A 20,108-nucleotide genomic window follows, 5' to 3' on the forward strand; every position below is an offset into this window, starting at 1 on the left:
AGTGTCGCCGTCCGTGCTCTCAAAGCGCCCTCCGCTCTTACTTGTGTCAGAATAAAAGGAGTCTTGTGCTTAGGACAAAAACGACAACGTTTGAGATCCCCGGCAGTGTTCACCCACTGGAGCTGAATGTCTTGTGGGCATCCCACCTGATCCCAGCGACTCCACAGCAGGCCTGTGACCTAAGGGTTCGGCCCTGCTTCTTTCTGTTTAGACCAAAATTAATGGAAAGATTCTCTTGTAAGCTATGAGGGTTATTCACACAGTCACTCCCCTGTGGTGTGGTGCTTTTTTAAAATCAGTTTTTACCTGGAGGAAAAGTAAAGTATATTTTCTCTCTGAGCTCAACACTGGCTTTTGTACACCAAATTTCCTTCCCAGCTTTCATGGTGTTTTTGTATTTTACATCACACTTATAGTAACGAACTTACATGCATGTGTTTGACATTAGTGACATTAGTGTGATTTTGATTCGCCTTTACTGTCCATGCCCACGAGTTAACCAGAAGGGATACATGAAGTTCTATAGAAATTCTTTATTCATTACTAAAATATGTGTTTTTGCTTTTTACTAGAGCGAGTGGTTGCCTTTTGTTTGTTCAGAAGCCAGAGAAGGAAACAACCTGAGGTGAATTTTTGCTCGCCCCTGGGAGGATGTCCACATGAAGTTTTGACTTCTTCCTGTGGTCACAGGTGTCCTCATCTCTGTGTTCTCCACGTTCTACCTCCCGGGGCCACGGGTGCTGGAAATAGATAATAAAATCTTTTAATTGGGGCATCATAGGGAGAAACTGTTGATTTGAATATTAAATGAGCAGTTGGTAACTATGGGACATGCACATACAACTCCACTAATGAAGCACTACGAAGGCTGGAGCTGTCACTCAGGTGCGAGCACACACCTACTATGTTGCCAAGCCCTGTGTTCACTTGCCCCAAAAACAGAAATGTAAGGCTTAGCTTTGTATAGTATGAAGTTCAGGCGTGCTTTTCAAGTCAGGCACCTGTGATCTTGTGGCTTGATTTTAGCTTTCACATTGACTTCAGGTTGTGTTTTGGTGACTTGAGCTCCAGACTTCATGACTTTGTAAAGCTGGGCAAAGAAGACCTGCCCTACCTTGCTGCTCTCTTTCCTGATGTCCCTGTCACTGTCAGCCATGAAATTTAATGTTTTCTTGCTGAACTCACTTGTTCCTGATTTTGTCTTTTTGGGAGCTTTGGTGAATTTCATTTTTTTTTTTCCTGTCTGTCTTGGATTTCAGTTGCTATAAGGTCTATCAATGCAAGCATTTTTGACTCTATAGAAACCATCTTCTACAACACCCCCCATGTTTGTGTGTGTGTGCTATGTGCACGTGTGTTTTAAGGTGTTCATTTTTTCCTGGTAAAGAAACAAGATGTGACAAAGTTGTTATCCATTTTCTTAGGAACTCTTATGCTGGCCCTCTATATCGTTACAGAGGAAATGAATTTTCTTTTGGCCTGGCATAGAAAGCTAATAATTACCAAAGAATTTCTGTGGAAAATAGTTCTCAGATTCCAGGCAGTTGATTTGCAAGCATGCCTTTGACTCATAAGGCATTATTTGCTAAATAGTCGACTAAGGCTGGGGCTTTGCTTTGATAACCTCAAGTTTGCCCTAGTTTGGTTTCATGAAAGCAGAAGCAAGGACTTGAATGGTTTATTTATTTTTTATTTTTTAAATGACCCCAGGGAGGCGGGGTGAAGGAGCAGGGACAGAGAGCTGTCGGCAGCAGAGTGTGTTGTGGAGGCTGATGCTGTAGACAATCATATTCTGTCCCTGGGTTCCTCTGTCTGCTCCATGGAAGTCACACCATCCTGCAGTCGGGCTGTGCTCCTGACCACTTGCGTTCCCACTCTCCTGGGCTGGGCTTGTTTTCTAGCTACGTTGGTGAGTCTGTTCCAGGGAATTAAAAAAAGAGACCCTAGGCTGCCTGTGGCGAGAACTTGCAGCTGAGGCCATTCTACTTGGAATCCCTCCCTATGGCTGTGGTTGAAGTCAACTGGGCTGATGGGGTAAGACAAGAGCCATCTTGAGTATCGGCTCTAACTCACCCCCACTAGGCTGATTGTGTGCAGTACAGCCAGCCCTTTCACTGAACCAAAACTGTATTTATTAGAAGACCACCACTCATGTACCACTAAGAGAGGAAATATACAACCTCAGATGAGAAATGTGCTGATTAGTAAGCCATGGTGGCCATTAATGGTGTGAGACAGTCTGTATCAGAAATACCGGAATGTGGGAAAAGTAGATTCAGGAACTGGTGAGACACGCCACAGGATAGGCAATAGGACACCATGCTTGTGTGCCCGCATGTAACATGAGGGCGCCTGTATGTAGCATGAGGGCCGGCTTGTTGGGGTATCTGTTCCCGCCCAGTACCCCACAGCCGGCAAGTCCCAGAGAAAATCAATCACACAGAGATCTCTATAAGTTATAAACTGATTGGCCCATTAGCTCAGGTTTCTTGTTAACTCTTACAGCTTATATTAACCCATTATTCTCATCTATGTTAGCCATATGGCTTGGTACCTTTTTCAGCTGTCAGCTTACATGTTGCCTCTTCAGTGGTCTGGGCAGGAGAGGCAGGGGACCTTCCTGCTTCCCAGAATTCTCCTGTTCTCATTGCATCACCTCTACTTCCTGTCTGGTTTTCCCGCCTATACTTCCGGCCTGGCCAATCAGCGTTTTATTAAAATACATGATTGACAGAATACAGATAATTCTCCCGCACCACCCGCATGTCGTATCGTGGAAAGATATTGGAAATGAATTAAGTGGAAAGCCTGATTGCTCTACTGTGAAGAAGCATTGGTAAGTTCTAGGTGGACTCACAACCATATCACAGATGTTACCTCTCCACAGCGTGGTGGGTTTGCCAACACTGTTTACAGGGGGCGGTGCACATGGTACCACGAGGCTGAGAAAGAAGTCGAGAAGTAGAGGTTGGGGAAAATCATGGTTTAATCAAGCCTTTTAGTGAATCACTGACAACATAGGTGGGCCAGATCTAAACCTGGTGCCTGCTGTTCAGATCTCTGTGTTTCTGTGGGCCCGAGCAGAACACAGGTCATTAGAACAGCTCTGGCTTTCTTCAGTGAGTCACACACAGCCATACACTCAGTGTACACAGAAAATATTTTTCCTGGGGCAGTCCCTCATCTGTCCTCTCAATTACAATGCTTCTAGCATCTTCCTGCATCCTCGATGACTAAGGAGGTGGTCCTTCTTGAGAGCATCTCAACATTAGAGCAGGTAGACACGTACTCAGTGCAGATAGAGAATCAAGATCCTGGGAAGTTATCTGTACAGAGATGAAGATGTATCATCCCATAGAATGGGTAATGAATAGTCCCTCGGGGTCGGGAGAGGGGCTCGTAAATATCATTGAGTGCTCCAAGCCTCTGCTGCTGCAAAGACCATGACTTCAATGGCAGACATCATTTTGTCTCTGAAAGCTTCCTCAGTGACTCAGTTGTGGCTTTTTTATTAGTGATAAAGAAACTCTGGGGCATTCATGACTACCCATAAGCCTCAGCCCTGCCTTCTGAAGTAGAGTAAGTCAGATGTCTTCTCTGTAGGTGTGTATCAACAGTCAGTTCCTCCGAAGTAGGGGAAGTCAGCATCTTCTGCTCAGCAATACTTCAAATAACTGAAATTAGCAACTTTTCTGTTTCTTCTCTTAAGCCTTTTTTAGGAGATGGGGAGTGTTTCAAGACAGCTTCTCATTATATAGCCCTGGGCTATCCTGGAACTCACTCTGTAGACCAGGCTGGCCTCGAACTCACAGAGATCCACCTGCCTCTGCCTCCCAAGTGCTGGGATTAAAGGCGTGTACTATACCTGGCAAGACTTTTGTTAGGTCAACGTTCCCAGACAGAAAGCTAAGAGAAAGTTGGGTGTGTCTCCCCTTAGCACTCAGGGAAGCTATGACTTTAACCCGTCCCGCCGGCAGCTTCAGCGCAAGTTTCTCTGAGGGTCTGTGAGTTTGCTGTGTGCTATTTGGAGCTTGTTTTTGTTTCCAGTAAAATATTTACAACCAAGCACTGGGTTTTAAAAGACAACTACTCTTAGTGTTTAATGTCTGATATAGCCTCCTACATCTTGGAACACACTGATGTTGGAAGAGATGCCTACTGTGAAGTCATCAGCACCCATCCCAGAATCTGGCACAAGAGAAACAGGAAGTGACTCATGTACATGCATGTTCACACATACACATTTATGTGCATGCATTCCTCATATATACATGTATATATGCATATAAACATATAAACAAATATACACATGCATAGATATATACTCATACACATTATATACATACATACATATACACGCATATGCATATACACATACATGTTTATACTTCCATGCATATGTACAAATGTATTACTTCTGTTCAGGTGGTCGTGAACTGCCGTGTGGGTGCGGTGAACTGAACTTGGGCTATCTGCAAGGGCAGCAAGTGCTCTTATCCTCTGGGGCATCTCTCTAGCCCCCATATATATTTAATGTTATATTGTTTCGGCAGTGTTCTGCTACCCACTGAGAAACAGTGATTCCTGGATACTTTTAATAGTATTTGCCCTCTCTCTTCCATGGCTAGGTAGGGAAGTTATGTGGTTAAATGTTTGCTTCTCTAGTGGCAGTGTGAACCTGGGGAAACGGGGCCTAAAAATGATATAGCCAACTTTATTCAGAGTATAAATTTATTCAATGTATACTCTGAAGGTTAAGAAGAGTCACGTGACCAAGTGTTCAGTCACAAGGACAAGTCACACGTGACAAAACCATGTTTCCCCACAGAGGCCTTTGAATAGCAGCAGCAAAAGTGAACTCACTCCTCTCTGCTGCCCCTGGGAGGAACATGGGCACACATTCCAAGAACAAATCCATGGTTTTGAAGAAACTGAGGTCACAAGACTCTTGTCTTCTTTTCTTGGAGTTTTCTCACAAGCACTCAGAAGTCTCACAGGACTCCACTCTTGCACTGTGTTCTGAGAGAGAGAACAGCGTGCTCAGGTATGACTCTGAAAGCCAACTCGCGGGAGCCACTGTGGAAAGGAACCCCTGTGCAGTGAGAGGATGTGACCTCCCGGCGAGTGCCCTGGGAGCTGGGGGTCAGCTGGGAAGGCAGCCCCGAGGTCTGTGAGCTTCAGTGGAGCATCGCTCCACAGGTCTGGGTCTGGATCCTTCTGGGGACCTTGGGTTCCCCCTGGAATTCACCGTTCAGAATTCCACAGTGGCCTTTTTCTCTTTTTTATTTTTCGGAGGAGGATAGTGCATAGTAACAGCTCACATGCTTCAGTTTTGCTTTGGTTTTCTAAATTCCTTTCCGTAGAATTACAGACACTTAGTAAGGGAGCCTGGATGTGTTGCCCCTCCCCCAGCAGCTTGACCATCACAGGCTTGGGCAGTCTTCAAGGTTGTGTCTGGAGAGCCCCAAGTCTTGCTAGGACTCAGTGGTCCGGCCTCCTGTGGTGTAGCAGTGTCCCCTCTGCTGTGGTGACTTACAGACGACAGGATCAGGATGTGAGCATAGAACTGCCGTTTTCACTTAGTACAAACCAAAGAGCCCATTTTGGAGGACGGTTGTTTGATGTTATGGGAAAGAGAAGGAAGGCGGTTTGGATCTTCATAGGACTGAGTATAGAGATGGAGTCCATTCTTTTCTCTCTTGTCTCTCACACCTCCCACTTGCTGCCAACCCTTGAACCCACAGCAGGTGTGAGCACCCAGGTGCTGAGCAGAGGAGGGGCCCTGCGTACCCTAAAAACTCCCTAGAGCCTGCAGAGTTCTTTGAGGTCTTTTGTTGCTTAAGAGTCCCAATTCCAGCAACTGTTCTCCGACTCTTTTGTTAAAAAAATCAATTAGTTGAGCTCAATAAAAATCAATAGAAAAAAAGAGAGAAAAAATCAATTAGTTAAGCTTAGCTTGTGTAATTAAAGATGGCATTTGCACCGAACAGAATAACCTATTTCCCTCATAAGAACTCACAGCTACATTAAGTTTTCATGCAACTGCATACTTATATTAAAACCAATAAATGCAAGCTGGTGGTGCACGCCTTTAAACCCAGCGCTCGGGGAGGGGGCGCAGAGGCAGGTAGATCTCTGTGAGTTCAAGGCCAGCCTGGTCTACAAGAGCTAGTTCCAGGGCAGGCTCCAAGGCTACAGAGAAACCCTGTCTTGGAAAAAACAAACAAACAAAAAAAACCCTAATAGATGTTTACCTCTTCACATACTCTGTTGGTATTTTATTTTATTGTTTAAATACTCATGGTAGGGATGCAGGCCAATAGAAAAACATGTGTTAAACATATTTAGGCTGTAAGTTCAATCCCCAGCTCCAAAAACAATAAAACAAAATAAAACAAAACAGGAACATAGGCCCAGTCGCCCCTCCCAGGAACAGGCAGAGTCTGTCTACACTCCAGTTGATTCCAAGCTGGCACAGAGAGCATGGCAAGCTGTATGTGACTTTGGGTTGTAAAAGGTTCTGTGGATTCTGCTGACTGCTCCGGGGATGTTGAGTGTCGTACAAAAGTACAGCTTAACTGATATTCCCATGGAGGAGGAGCCACATGAAGGCACCTTAGCCCGCAGCCAGGCTGAGGCCTCAGTTCATACCACCAAGCCGCAGGTCGAGGGGAGCTGTCTCAGACGCCCACTCACTTGGGCCTGCAGAAGCCTCCAGCATACCTGGTGCAGGATTGGAGTCACACGGGAAACCCTGACCCAGCGCTGCCCAGCCCAGTTATTTCTGAATTCTTGACCCTCACATTATAAGCAAAGTAAAATGGTTGTTTCAAGCTTATAAGTACCTTATCTTTTAAGGTACTTTGCTACTTAGTAACTGGAAGACATATGCTAAGAAACAAAAGTGTTTAAAATAAATGGTGTTGTGCCTTGCTCTAAGACGTATAATGTGCCTCCCCACGTTTCTGAATAGCCTGAATAGTCTAGGCATTATTTGAAACTCTTATCAATGAGCATTTTTTTTCCTTTTCAATACTTGGACTAGAATCCAGGTCTCCTGGGCACTAGACAAGTGCTTGTCCCTGGCCCACCCCTTCAGACCAGTACCAAGCAGCCTACCGTGTGGTTAATAGATTTAGCATTTCTGAGGATGAGGTGACTTGCAGAGAGACTCTAGATGTTCTGTGTATCCTGCCTGCACTTCAGGTTTGCTCTCTCCCCTAGCTGCCAGGAACCATTCTACTGAACGCGCCCCTGCAGATGTTAAACCATTGCGACCATTGCTTTCATGGTCAGGCTCCCCAGCTCATGCAGAGTGTCAGCGAGTCTCTGGTGGCTGCAGGTTTTGTCTGACATTAGTCAAGGTGTTAGGCGAGACCGAGCTTCAAGAAAGCAGTGGTTTTTGTCACCCGTTGTGTCCCCAGTTCTGAGAATAATGCTTAGTGTTTGCTCAGTCTTTGTGGAGGGAATAAACATAAAGATACTGGGTGAGGTGGCCAGAGCAAAGCTCAAAATAGGTTCTGTCCTTAAGAGATTGACTGAGTGGATTAAGATCTAGAAACTGTTGCGTGTGTGTGTGTGTGTGTGTGTGTGTGTGTGTGTGTGTAAGAATGGGTAAAATTACATGGAGATGTTTTTGTTTTATTTTATTACTTTTTTAAATTAACTAACTTGAAGAAGGGTCTTAAACTATAGCTCAGGCTTAACTCACTACTATAGCTCATAGCCATCCTCCTGCCTCAGCCTCAAGTAGCTGGGATTATGGTGTGAAGCACCATTCCCATTTTAAATAGTGATGTTTATTCCTCCTGGGAAAAGAAAGGTTTCCAGTGAAGGATTGATTACCTCCGGAAATAAGGTTGGTGCTTGAAATAGTGTGCTTGCTCTTGCTCGTCTTTTTTTTTTTTTTTTTTTTTTTTTTTTGTAATAAAGTACCCGAGTCTCAGGCAGGCTTTACCCTCAGATAGCATGGTGGGTGATTTTTAACTTACTCAGATACAAGAAAAACCCTAAACTTGGAATTTGTCAGGAAAAATAAATCAAATGTTGACCCTTTCTAGTTGGAATAATTTCTGCTTGTATTGTGGTTTCTCTCTCTCTCTCTCTCTCTCTCTCTCTCTCTCTCTCTCTCTCTCTCGACTAAAGCAGTGTAGGTGATTCATTCATTTAAGATGTCACCGCTCTTCTTCCTGGAAGTGGCCAGAGAAGAAAAGCGCTACTGTCTAACCCAGAAAACCTCACAAAGGCCTGCCAGGCAGGAGACTCAGGCTTGGTGATAAGGAGATGCCTATCTGAAAGCCACCTTGTCTGACAGGTGTCACTTCAGAGCACTAACAACGGTGGTGCATGCTGGCTGGCGTTGGTAGTGTGCCCAGGCCAGAGGGGCCTAAAACAGTGTTAACTTTGGCTGCCCGTGCATCAAAGTGCAGCAGATGCAGATGAACATAAACAGGGGGCAGATGTGGGTTCCTGGCTGTAGACCACGTAGGTTGACGAAGGGCCCCACAGTTAGACTAGTGCAGATGTGAGTTCCCCAGCCCTGCCGGATGGATGATCTGAACTGCAAAAGAACAAATCATCGCTGAGTTAGAGGAGCGGGTTGCACAGAAAAGATGCCGCCAAAAAAACAAAAGTTATGGCCCTGAAATAAATTCAACACAAACTAAGTGTGAAGAAGAGTAAAAATGAATGAATGAATGAATGAATTGCTATTCACCAGTAAAGAGAAAAAAGAAGCATTCCATGGCGTAGTTCTAAGCCTTGCCAAGTGAAAACATAAATGCTGTCCTGTGGTACAAACCTTGGGATAAAGCAGTACAGGGAGGAGTGTGTCTGCATGCCTCCCTTTTGAAGAGCGAGAGACTCGGGTTACGAGGCATCTTTTTCTTAACATCCTCAGTAGCCTTAGTAACTGAAGTTGCCTTTAGTACAGCGAGAGACCAGATGCTCTGGCTGCTGGGTTGTAGTCGTTAGGACCACTTTCGTAAGCAGAGCGCCACGCCGCATTCCCGGGTACAAGGAATCCCCCATCTCCAAGTCGAGATCACTCTTTGTAGTGTTGGCTTCTCTTCAGTGAATTACCCTTGTCTGTGATCTCGGAAGTTTTAAATCTCTTTCTTGATTTTCTTTATCCATTAAAAGAGTGTTTTGCGGGGGCTGGAGAGATGGCTCAGTGGTTAAGAGCACTGACTGCTTTTCCAGAGGACCTGGGTTCAATTCCCAGCACCGACATGGCAACTCACAACTGTCTAAAGATCCAGTTGCAGGGGATCTGACACCTTCACACCAATGCACATAAAATAAAAAGTTAAATAAATCTTTTTCTTTCTTTTTTAAAAAAAGACTGTTTTGCATAGTTACAGTTTCGTATCATACCAGGAACGGTGGTTAACCAACAAACGGCTCGTTCAGTTATTGCTGTTATTTTTCTGTTATCGTTGTAGTCTCTTGTGTCAATCTGAAACTCCAGGTCGACGTCACACGCTGGTGGGCGGAGAGTGTGATAAGAAAGATACAGGATAAACATGAATGAGCCCCAAATACATTGACGGCAGTGCTTATTCGGGACTGTGACGTCATCAGTCGGCCACTGGGTCCTAGCAAAGATACAATCGGCACAGGGACCCTGAAAGCTTTCCTAGTGTTTCCAGTTTATTAAGTTTGACTTGTACGATTTGTTTCATAATTGAATCTGCTTCTTAGCATGCCGTGAATATTAGATAGGTTTCCTCAGAGACAAATATAGAACCAGGCTTAGACCCTTGGTCTAAAGTAGTTCAGGAAAACCCTTGGAAAGGTGGATTTCTTTCTCACTTATTAAGGAACCACACGGAACAAGCAAAGCCGCTGTGCAGGTAAAGCACGGGATAGATCTCAGTCTGGGAGGGCGCTGCTTTCCTGTCGGACTGACTTTGCAGGACAGAAATGGCGGCACTTTCAAGAATAACTTTTGGTGCGTTTTTCACAGGAGACTGTGGACCCCTGTACCCGAGGAAATCCCAGTCCCTCTGCCAGCAACGTCAGGAGTTTCCACCCACTGTTGAAGAGAGCAGGCCTAGGCTGACATTTCCTAGGTATTACTTGGAGGGGAAACGACTCTGCATTCTCAGTTGTAAAATTCTGAAGACCTGAGAAGTGTTGACAGAGCCTTGTTCACAAAGGCGTCTGTAGATCAGCCCCCTTTTCTTTAAATACCAATCTGCTTTCCTTCCAAGCCACACCCAGTGCAGGTGTGCTCCCCGGATCTTTGGGAACACACACATTCCCGCGTAGGGAAGATGGGCAGATCTCGCAGGACCAGGGGATGACTGCTTTTCTTGGCTTCAGGCTGCCCTCTGGAGTCATGCATTTCCACAAATGTGGACTCAGCCCACTTCGCTCACATCTGTGAGGAGGCATATGCCCCATTTTCTTCCATTTTATTTTTATCTGACTCCTTTTGGTTTTCAGATTTTATGGCCTTGGACCTGCTCGTTACTGATGCCCAGTGCAGCCTTCCCAGAGGCCCAGCACCTGGAAGCTGAACATCAGGAACGGGTTATCTTCTCCAACTTTAGGTCCTTCCTAAAGGGACTTGATCCAAAAAGCTGGAAATGCTTGTGTTTTCTGTTCTGGAATTAAATGACTGAGTGAGCAGCCTGAAAGGGTTTTGTTGTTTTGTTTTGCTTCGTTTTGTTTTTATCTTTCTCGAAACCTCTTGAGTTCAAAGTAGCTATGCAGGCAGCCTCTGTAGTTTGAGTGGTCTTCTTTCTCTCACAGGTCCCACTGTGGTCTGACCCAGAGTACTGGGGACAGAAAGAGGGCAAATTCTCAGTTTGAACACAGCCAGTGAGCCATGGGTGTGGTACTGCACTAGGGAGGGAAGTCGTGCAAGAGGTGTAAACGGTTGAATCATAAATCCCCTGGCTGCCGCAGCCTAGGAGACTGTACGGAGTTAGTGATAAGATATGACTTAATAGGGGAAGCTTTTTGAAAGCCTACATGTTATCTGGATGTTTCTTCTAGCTCCAGGTTGGCATTTTCTTTGGAACAACACAGCCTTCCAAACAGGCAGTGTCAGAACTGAACCCAGAAAGACTAAGGGTGCTGCCCAGCTCCTTAAGCCCCAGTCTGCACCGTTAACTTGCAGGACAATTTTGTACCATAATTGTAAATAGGAATGGTTTGCTTTTCTTACTTATTTATTTAAGCTCACTTAATGGCCATGTCTTTGTTCCACGGATGCTCATAAGTGGGGGACTATTAGCGCCTGTGGCTGAGAGCGGCTGCTCCAGGCCCCGGGGCAGCAGTATAAAACATATGATTAGGGCCTGATCGGCTCTGTAAAGAAAACAGTGCTAGCTGTTTCTGGCTTCTAAGGTTTCAGAAAAGAGTCTGAAACCTTGCACCTAACAGGAAGGAAAATGTTTGCACCAGGGAAACCCATAAACTCTTGTGGTTCCTGTGAAACACACACACACACACACACTCACGCCTTTTGGAGCTAGTGTGGAGGAGAGGCTGTTACGGTCAGCTGGACCTGACTTACATGGTTTTGCTGCTCACAGTAAGTAGAATGGATGCGTGGCAGGCTCCCCGAACAATGCATGTCTCTTCTGGGTGCATTGCATGCTCTGTGGAAAACTGAGCAGGCCAAAGGCCTCTGTCTCCTGGGAAAGGCGCATCAGATCTTGACTGTGGAACTTACATTGAATTTCAAAGTAGAGAAAAATAGAGAAAGGAAGAGTTGAGTTCTAATTTCGGAGGTCTTTGAATGCTCTCATTACATAGTGCTATCATTACATAGTTTGATTTTTTAGATTTATTTATTTATTTATAATTTTGGTTTTTCAAGACAGGGTTTCTCTGTAGCTTTTGGAGCCTGTCCTGGAACTAGCTCTTATAGACCAGGCTGGCCTCGAACTCACAGAGATCTGCCTACTTCTGCCTCCCGAGTGCTGGGATTAAAGATGTGCGGTGCCACCAGCCGGCTAGATTTATTTAAATTAAAATTCTAAAAAACTGTGGGGTGCTAGAATCAAGTCAGGGCCTTGGGCATGGTAAGCCCATTCTACCACACGCAATATCTCCAGGACAGGACTTTATGTTATACATTGTTCACCTGTAAGTTTTACATGAAGAATCCCATGCTGTGATGTATTATACCAGATCTCTGAACACAGTATTTTAGGCTGTATTAGCTGTCTCTTCTATCAGATGCTGTTGTGGACAAGTGGAAGCAGGTGCTGAAAGCTGAGAAAGTTCAAAGGGGAGAAAATTAAGGGGAGGGAAAGCACGTGGGACATTTGTGGATGGTTTGCCCCTAAGTGGTTCAGTGGAGGAACACTGTGGCCAATCAGGTATGGATCACTGCAGACGGGCATGATGAGAGCCAGCCAAGGCTCTGGGAGGGCACTGGGTAGCATGTGAGGTGCTGTGAGCGGGCAAGCAAGGCTGGAGCTACTGCGACTATCCAAGCTAAGAGTCACTGCCCTCTGAGCCAGGCAGTCAGCCAGAACAGGAACAATGCAAATGGCGGTGGCAGAGACACGAGAGGCATCCGAGATGCCGTGCGTTTCCTCCAGTGTGTCTTCTTTCATTTCTCGTGGACACTGCTCGGCTAGGAAAGAGGAGGACCAGGTGAGGAGGCGTCGCCTAGAAATATAGACTGGGATTTCTAGCGTTTACAACATGCCGTCTGCCTATTGCCAGAGACTCTTTGCTATTCCGATATTTTTCTCCCTAAAGAAGTGTTAACTAACGTTGGTGTGGGAAGTATTCCAGTTCCCAGCCGCCCCTGCTTCCCTTCCTCCTCTTGGTGGCTGTTCTCTGATGTGACCTTGTTGGGGACTTGGGTTGCTCATCTGCCACTCCCCATCAGCTTGGTTTAGTGACCTCCCACTGTCTTCGCAGCCCACTCAGTGGTTACCCGGTAGCCCTCACTCATTTCTGTGATGATGACCTCTGAAATACCCCTCATTGGCATAGCCGCAGGATCTCCTGTCTCCCTCTCTGCACCTCTCACCGAGCCCTTCTTCAGACTGGGATGGATTTCCTTGATCAACACTGTTATCTTCTCTGATGTGACAGGATTGTGCAGCCGGCCATTCTGGTGACCTCTCATGGGTACCAATAATGTCTCCCCGCTCTGAATTTCTCTCTTGTGTCTCCAGTTCTACCGCAACCCACCTGTTTACTTCGAACCCTGAATCCACCTCTAAGTGATAACTGACTCCTTTATCAACAGTTCATTTTAACAAAACTCCTTGACAATACTGGAAAAATCTTTCTGCAGATCTCAAGTTCCCACCGTCTCACTCATGTGCGCCACACCTGCATATTGTCTTCAAAAGTCCAGACTTCTTTCTGATCTCCTTCAGCCTTGGCATTCGTCATCATTTTTTTCTAGGCATAGATTTACTAAGAGAAACCATCCAAGCCTTGTTTGTGTAGTTCCAACCCTTAAAGCTGTTATCATCTTTCAGAATCCCAGCCATTGGGCAGGTTCACTGCATCCTAAATCCCCAAACTCCCAAAGCCTCCTGTTCACTGCATCCTAAATCCCCAAACTCCCAAGGCCTCCTTTCCACTGCACCCTAAATCCCCAATCTCTCAAGGCCTCCTGTCCCCTGCATCCTAAATCCCCAATCCCTAAATTCCCAATCTCCCAAGGCCTCCTTTCCATTACACCCTAAATCCCCAATCTCCCAAGGCCTCCTGCATCCTAAATCTCCAGTCTCCCAAGGCCTGCTGTTGAGGTGATTTTGAATGCAAGCAGCAGAAAAGTCAAATGAAAGTGGCTACACGAAGAAGTCTAGAAGCTTGGAAGCTCCTCAGTGGCTCCATTCATTCTCTTGAAGGGCCAGATTTATTCAGTCTTTAGTCCTTACCACTGTCATTCCTCTAGACATTACCTGGAGAAACTCATTAGCCAGGGATTTATCTTTTGAGCTTGCCCAAGCTCATCCAGGACAAAAGGCATAGGCTTACCTCAGAGGTTTAGAATTATCCAGATTTACAGCCTGGGGTTGAGAGTGAAGGGTGTGAGCTTAGGCTTCCCATAAACATGTAACTTCCAAATCTAATATATATAATTTCCAGTAACTGGGTAGAGTGGGAATGTTGGCTCCTTTGGCAGTGACTGTGCTGGTTGCAGCGACTTTCACAGCATGGCCTCCTTTGAAGCCTTTGCTCTCTGATTTGGGCAGAGTTTTTTTTCTGTCTGTATCATTTCCTGAAGTAATTTTGCCCCCTTTTCCTCTTCAGTCTGGCCTTCCCTGCTGTGTTGACCTCACTGGCTCTTCTTGTTCTGCAGTGACTTTGGGTCATCCTAACGGTCCTATGATTTCATCTGATAGCCCTCTGCCCACGACTCTTAAATCTTCATTTCTCATTGATTTCTGACTCCGGCATCCTGTTCCCCACCCCTATCTTATTTGTTCTTGTGTTTGGCATTTTGCTTAATCAGTTCATTTGTAATGACCAACGATATTGCTCATGTTATATACTTTCCCCTGAGGGGCTTTTCTTTAAATTCTTTTCTTTCTCATTCCTGAAACACATAATCTCAAAAAATAAATACCACAGTAACAAACAGCTTATCTGGTTTCTCTTGCAGCTAGGTACTGTCATATGACTAAACACCGGCACACACATGTCCCTATGTGTGTGCATACCCACGTGCATGGATGTGTGTGCATGTACATGCAAGAGAGAGAGAGGGGAGGGAGAGAGAGTGAGAGCAACGGAGACAGAGGCAGATGGATTTAGGAACCTACCAGAAAGGAGAAATCTGTTTAGCTCAGAGCTTAGCTTTGCTGGTTTCTTTCCCTTCACCTGGCCTTAAAATTGAAGACGACAGAGTTTTAGAAGTTGTCTTGTGCCCCATGGAGGTCTTAGAAGGATGCTGGGTATTTTAAGCCCACGGACTGACCAGTCAGCTTTTTATATGATGAGTGGTTTAATTCAGGATGCTATAGCAAATTATCCCAAATCAGGCAATTTATAAACCACAGAAGTTTCCTACTCGTGATTTCAGAGGCTGGACAGTCCACCATCAGGGTGTTTTAGGTTTGGTGTCTGATGAAGGCTCCCAGCTTCACAATGGTGCTTTCTCTGTTTCTGCATGGATGACAGGGCAGGTCGGTATGCAGGGTCACATAATCCATCCCATTGGTGGTTCAGGGTCTTCTTGTGAGTGTGGGGTAAGGGTGGGGACACAGGCACGCAGACCATGGCAGCAGGTAAGCTTTGTTTGTTTAGCTCACTACCCATAGGTGAGCATCTCTGTTAATTCCAGCCAAATCAGTGTCCTCACAGATAGTTCTGCTCCTGTTACCCAGCAGAGCATGGTTCTGTAGTTCCCTCCCCCGCCACTGTCCCCAGCCTGTTTCGTGGGATATACTTTGTAAATACCTTTCAATCTTAGAAACGTGAAAAATGACAAGCATACTATTCTGTATCCAGATTTGTTCACGTTAAATAGTGTGGCTGCTGTTAGCATGCATGACACGTGAGGGGGAAGCTCATGTTGTCTTAGCGGAGATATTGTTTGCACCAACTAGTTTAGAGAATCGTGTGGCCTAAGTAGCTGGTGGGAGATGCTTCGTAGGCTGTAGCACTGGAAATCTAGCAGTCTGCTTCTAGATACGTGAAATGACACGTGTGTGTGTGGGGGGATACGTATGCCTTCTTTGATGCTGCACTGTTTGAGCAAAAACTGGAAGCAACCTCAGTGTCTAGGAACAAGGTGGGTTAATAGCCATGTAGTTCAGCAGTAAAATTCTGCAGGGCAGCTGAAAGGAAACAGCCAGGATTACATGTGTCCTTATGGGCAAAACTGAAGAATAATGTACAAAAAAAAAAGCTGTCAATTGTGTATATTAGTTAAAATGAAAATTGCTCACAGATGTCTTACAATTGCTGGTCCCACTCCTACTATTTGCTGGCCTCCTTGTCTTTCACTGGGTATGCTGTTAGGAGCTCAATAATTTATCCTCCATTCTATTCTTCCCGTTTCAACTCACTTTTCACCTTAGTATCAGTCTGGTCTCTTGCTGTGTGTGGGGTCAGTGCAGGCTGATGTCAATGGCTTTCGACATGTTTTCCAGAATCATCTTCCTGTGCCTGTACCCACCCAGTTTCCTCAGTCCTCCAGAGTTCTGGAGCCCGAAGGCCCCGTCTGGGGCTGGGGCATCGTTCTTTACAGCAGCTTTTGTTTTTCATCCTGCAGAAGCCTACATAGACATCTTCAAAGTCCAGAAGTTCTGGGTTTTGTTTTTTTGTGGGTTTTTCTTTTTCTTTTTTTCCAGCCAGGGTTCTTATTTCTAGAACTTTTCACTTTTCCACTTGGGTCGGAATTGGTTGTTTACTTTCCCACGGATCTGCAGAACTTTATTCTCACTGGAGGTATGAGAACTTGGCTCATCCTGCTGCAGTCTGACCTTGTTAAGGGCAGTGCTGCTAAGGGCATCTCGAGGCCCCGGGGTCCTTTGCCAGATGATTGCACCCGACTGTGGCCATCAAAGGTTGCATTGCAAGGTTGTATTCATTTCTGACAAACTGTGAAAGGAGTGATTGCCCCTAAATGGACAGTTTTCTTTCCCCATCGGGGTTCAGTGTGACTGTTCCTTACAGACACTGAGCCTCGTAGAGGAGGACTTCTCAAGTTCATCTTGGAGGAAACCAAGTTTGGGACCCCTACCTTACAAAGTTGGTAGAGGTGGGTTGTGTGTCAGGGGAGTGGTGGATATGTTCATGCTGGAGACTCTTCAGCCAGGAGGAATGTAAAATGAATTAAGCAGAAACAAAGGGATTGCTTCGATGAGACTGCTCACCCCGCACTGCGGATTAAGCCCAGTTCCAGGCAGGCAGTCATAACTGAGCTGTTGCCTACTCCCTTCTTCACAGATTCTGACTTCGGAGAGAGGGGCTTCCTGAGTTACCCAGGCATTCACTTCCCTTTGTCGCCCAAGCAGGGTTGGAACATGGGATCTTCCTGCTGGAGTCTCCCCAGTAGCAGGGTTACAGGCCTGGTTCCCACACCCTGTCTTTCCTTTCTTTCCCTCTCTCCCTTCTTCCCCCCTCTGCTTTACTAATGCTGTTTTTTGTTAATTGCAAGATAAATACCAAAAAATATGCAGTAAAATTTACAGAAGAAAATGAAATGTCAATATGTTTTTTGTGGGGGCGGTTCCCAAGCACATGATTCCTTGCATGAAAAAGGTGTCGTTCTATAAACACACCAACAAAACAGAACCTATGTGTTGTGTGCCAATCAATATAGTTGTTTGTTTTAGTTTGGGCAGAATGGTAACTTCACTGTCTAACACTTAGGTACAGCCTAGTGACCTTCAGGTCAGGAGACAGATCATTTTCAGCAGCCCAAAAGGTTCTCTCTCTCTCTCTGTCTCTCTCTCTCTCTCTCTGTGTGTGTGTGTGTGTGTGTGTGTGTGTGGTGAACCCGTGTCTCAGCTGCATCGGCAGTCACACAGTCTGTATGTATGATACGATGTCCTGAAATGCACATAGCACACTCACACTAGACAGATGTCAGTGCGTGTAAAGCCGTGACGGGTTTCTGAAGCTCAGAAGCACACAGTGAGCAGCTGGTGGACGCTGCACTAGTTCACGGTGCTGTACCTGATGTTAATCTCCTATTTAGGCTACAGCTCCATTTAAGATGCTGCCATTGGCATATGCTGGGTAAAAGGTACACTGGATTACTCTGGACTATTTTCACAATTTCTTGTAATATACAATTTTTTTAAAAACTCATGGCTGTTTTATTATTTTAATGGGTATTGTTCAGGCTATGGTATAAATGTACCATCATCCATTTAGTCACTTTTATATAGAATTTTTTAGGTGTTTTTTCTTTTGCTATCACAAACAACCTTGGCCGTATTTTTCAAAGAGGTCTCAAAAGTGAAAAGACCACTGTAAGAGCCATGACTGTCCACTAATGACTACATACAGTTTTGAAGATCATACATTGCATTGCATGAAATGAATCTATCCAACAGGGATAGAGTCAGAAAAGTGGTCTTTTATAGATTTCCCATCTGCTTGTTTTGAAAAGTTCAAGTGTTGAATGATGGGCAAGGAGTAGAAGACGGAGGAGAGCTGACTTAATTCAACTCATATCGTACACCATTGCATTGCTTTTCAAGGGCGACCAACACCTAGGAGCCACCTACTTACCTCGGGGAAGCTGACAGGAAAACTCAGGTTTACAGTCTCTGTCTAGAGAGGAAGGCCTTTCATCAGTTAGCCAAGTCTTCCTGGAACTGATCTTCATGATTTCCAACTTAATTCTGAGACCAGTCTGGACACCAGTGACACTGTAGTGACCTTTATCTCCTCCGCAGTGGTTGGTCGCAAAGAGATAGGGGTGTTTTTGGTAAATGTCTGTGTTATCTGAGAGCTGTTTTCTGTCTGGACACAACGGGCATCTTCTCCAGCAGATGATGAAGGGTTTTATTTTGTTGACAAGCACTTCCATTTCACTTCTATTCTTTTATAGAAAATTCTGTCTTTGATCCAAGGCTCTTGATTGTTGTCATTAACACTTTTGATCAGACACATGAAGGGATTATAATGAAAAGATTGTTGCATCCCCGACACCCAGCAAAGGAGACTTGCACTTGCCGGTAAGATCAGCGGTGAGCACGCTGTGCTTGCCTATGTGATTTTCACAATAAAAATCTACTAAGACGATCGTTACAGGTGGCTTTCAAATGAGGCCTGTCCTGAAGTGTGAGATTTGACTTTCAGATAAAAACAACAGTCCCAGATGACCTTATCTTCTATCACTTCCGATTCTAAGTTTGGTCCCAGCTGAGAACATTACTTTCTCAGAGATTTCCATTTTAAAACTATTGCACCTCAGGTCTAACGTGCATGTGTGTGTGTGTGTGTGTGTGTGTGTACCCTGCACAGCTTGTCACATTCTGTCCCTTTCTTTTTCCAAGAATTTCTTTTTGCATCTTATCCATGGCACTATTTATAGAACAAGCTGGTGCCGTGCCAACAATTCCACCACTTTTTGTTTTAGGGTTTCTATTTATTCCATAATAATAGTCATGAAGGTCTTATGTAGATATGCTTGTGTGTGTGTGTGTCATGTGTGGGTCAGAGGACAACTTGTGGGACTCAGTTTTCTCCTTCTACCGTGTGTGGTTTGGGGATGGACCTCAGGTTGCATGGCTTGGCAGCCAGCACCTTTGCCTGAAGACTCATCTCACTGACCCTTGGTTTCTTTTTCCTCTAAAGAACTCACAGTGTTACGCAGCGGCTTGTTTTCTCTGGAAAAGAAACAGAATGGGAAATATGCTCAGGGGTCCAAGTGTTCACACTCTGGGTGAGAGTCTGCTCTGGGAATTAGACTAGCTCGTCCCTGTCACCGTCCTTGTTGATGTCTGGAAGTTTTATCCTTAGCTTCCTCCTCTTCTTCTCCTTTCTGTTATCCATCTCCTTCTTCTTCATGATTATTCATACACTAAGGAAAATGTTATACACATACAATTGTAGAATAAATCTGGGGACCAAATCAGACTCTCCTGGGAAGGAAAGCATTCTTGGGAAGGCTTGTGGAGTTGTGTAACAAGAGGGCCGGCTTGTTGGGGTTTCTGTCCCGCCTGGTACCCCACAACCGGCAACTCCCAAGGAAAATCAATCGCACAGAGATCTCTATAAGTCATAAAGCTGATTGGCCCATTAGGTCAGGCTACTTATTAGCTCTTATAACTTATGTTACCCCATTATCCTTATCGACGTTAGCACATGGCTCAGTACCTTTTCCAGCAGGGCAGCTTGCATCTTTCCTCTCCGGTGGTCTGGGCAGAACTGGCAGAGGGAACTTCCTGCTTTCCAGAATATTCCTGTTCTCATCGCCCCGCCTCTACTTCCTGTCTGGTTAAACCCACCTATACTTCCTGCCTGACCAATCAGCGTTTTATTAAAATACATGATTGACAGAATACAGACAATTCTCCCACACCAGAGTTCCTTTTGGCTTTCGTGGGTCTGTTCTTTTTGACACCAAAGTAGTGTTAATAAATTGTGACGCTGCAATGCCTGTTGGACCCAGTCGGAGTTTTTGGTAGTCCTTGTGGTCTGTAACCGAATGC

The 20,108-nt window shown here is 45.3% G+C and overlaps 1 protein-coding gene and 1 long non-coding RNA gene across 8 annotated transcripts in view; one reads left to right on the forward strand and one right to left on the reverse strand.

Moving 5' to 3' along the window:
• The window catches only part of Osbpl3 (oxysterol binding protein like 3), a 173,661-nt gene that overhangs the window by 32,310 nt on the left and 121,243 nt on the right, over positions 1–20,108 (forward strand). The window lies entirely within an intron of this gene.
• LOC146894383 (uncharacterized) lies at positions 519–19,874 on the reverse strand. Of its 2 annotated transcripts, none has more exons than XR_015738186.1 (3): positions 19,774–19,874; positions 11,528–11,681; positions 519–740 (listed from the first exon to the last, which is right to left on the reverse strand). It is a non-coding gene; the product is annotated as an uncharacterized LOC146894383 (long non-coding RNA). The 2 variants fall into 2 exon arrangements; XR_015738187.1 differs by lacking the exon at positions 519–740 and adding an exon at positions 4,432–10,784.

This window comes from Myodes glareolus, chromosome 6 (assembly GCF_982192425.1).
Source record: "Myodes glareolus chromosome 6, mMyoGla1.1, whole genome shotgun sequence".
NCBI classification, from domain to species: Eukaryota; Metazoa; Chordata; class Mammalia; order Rodentia; family Cricetidae; genus Myodes; species Myodes glareolus.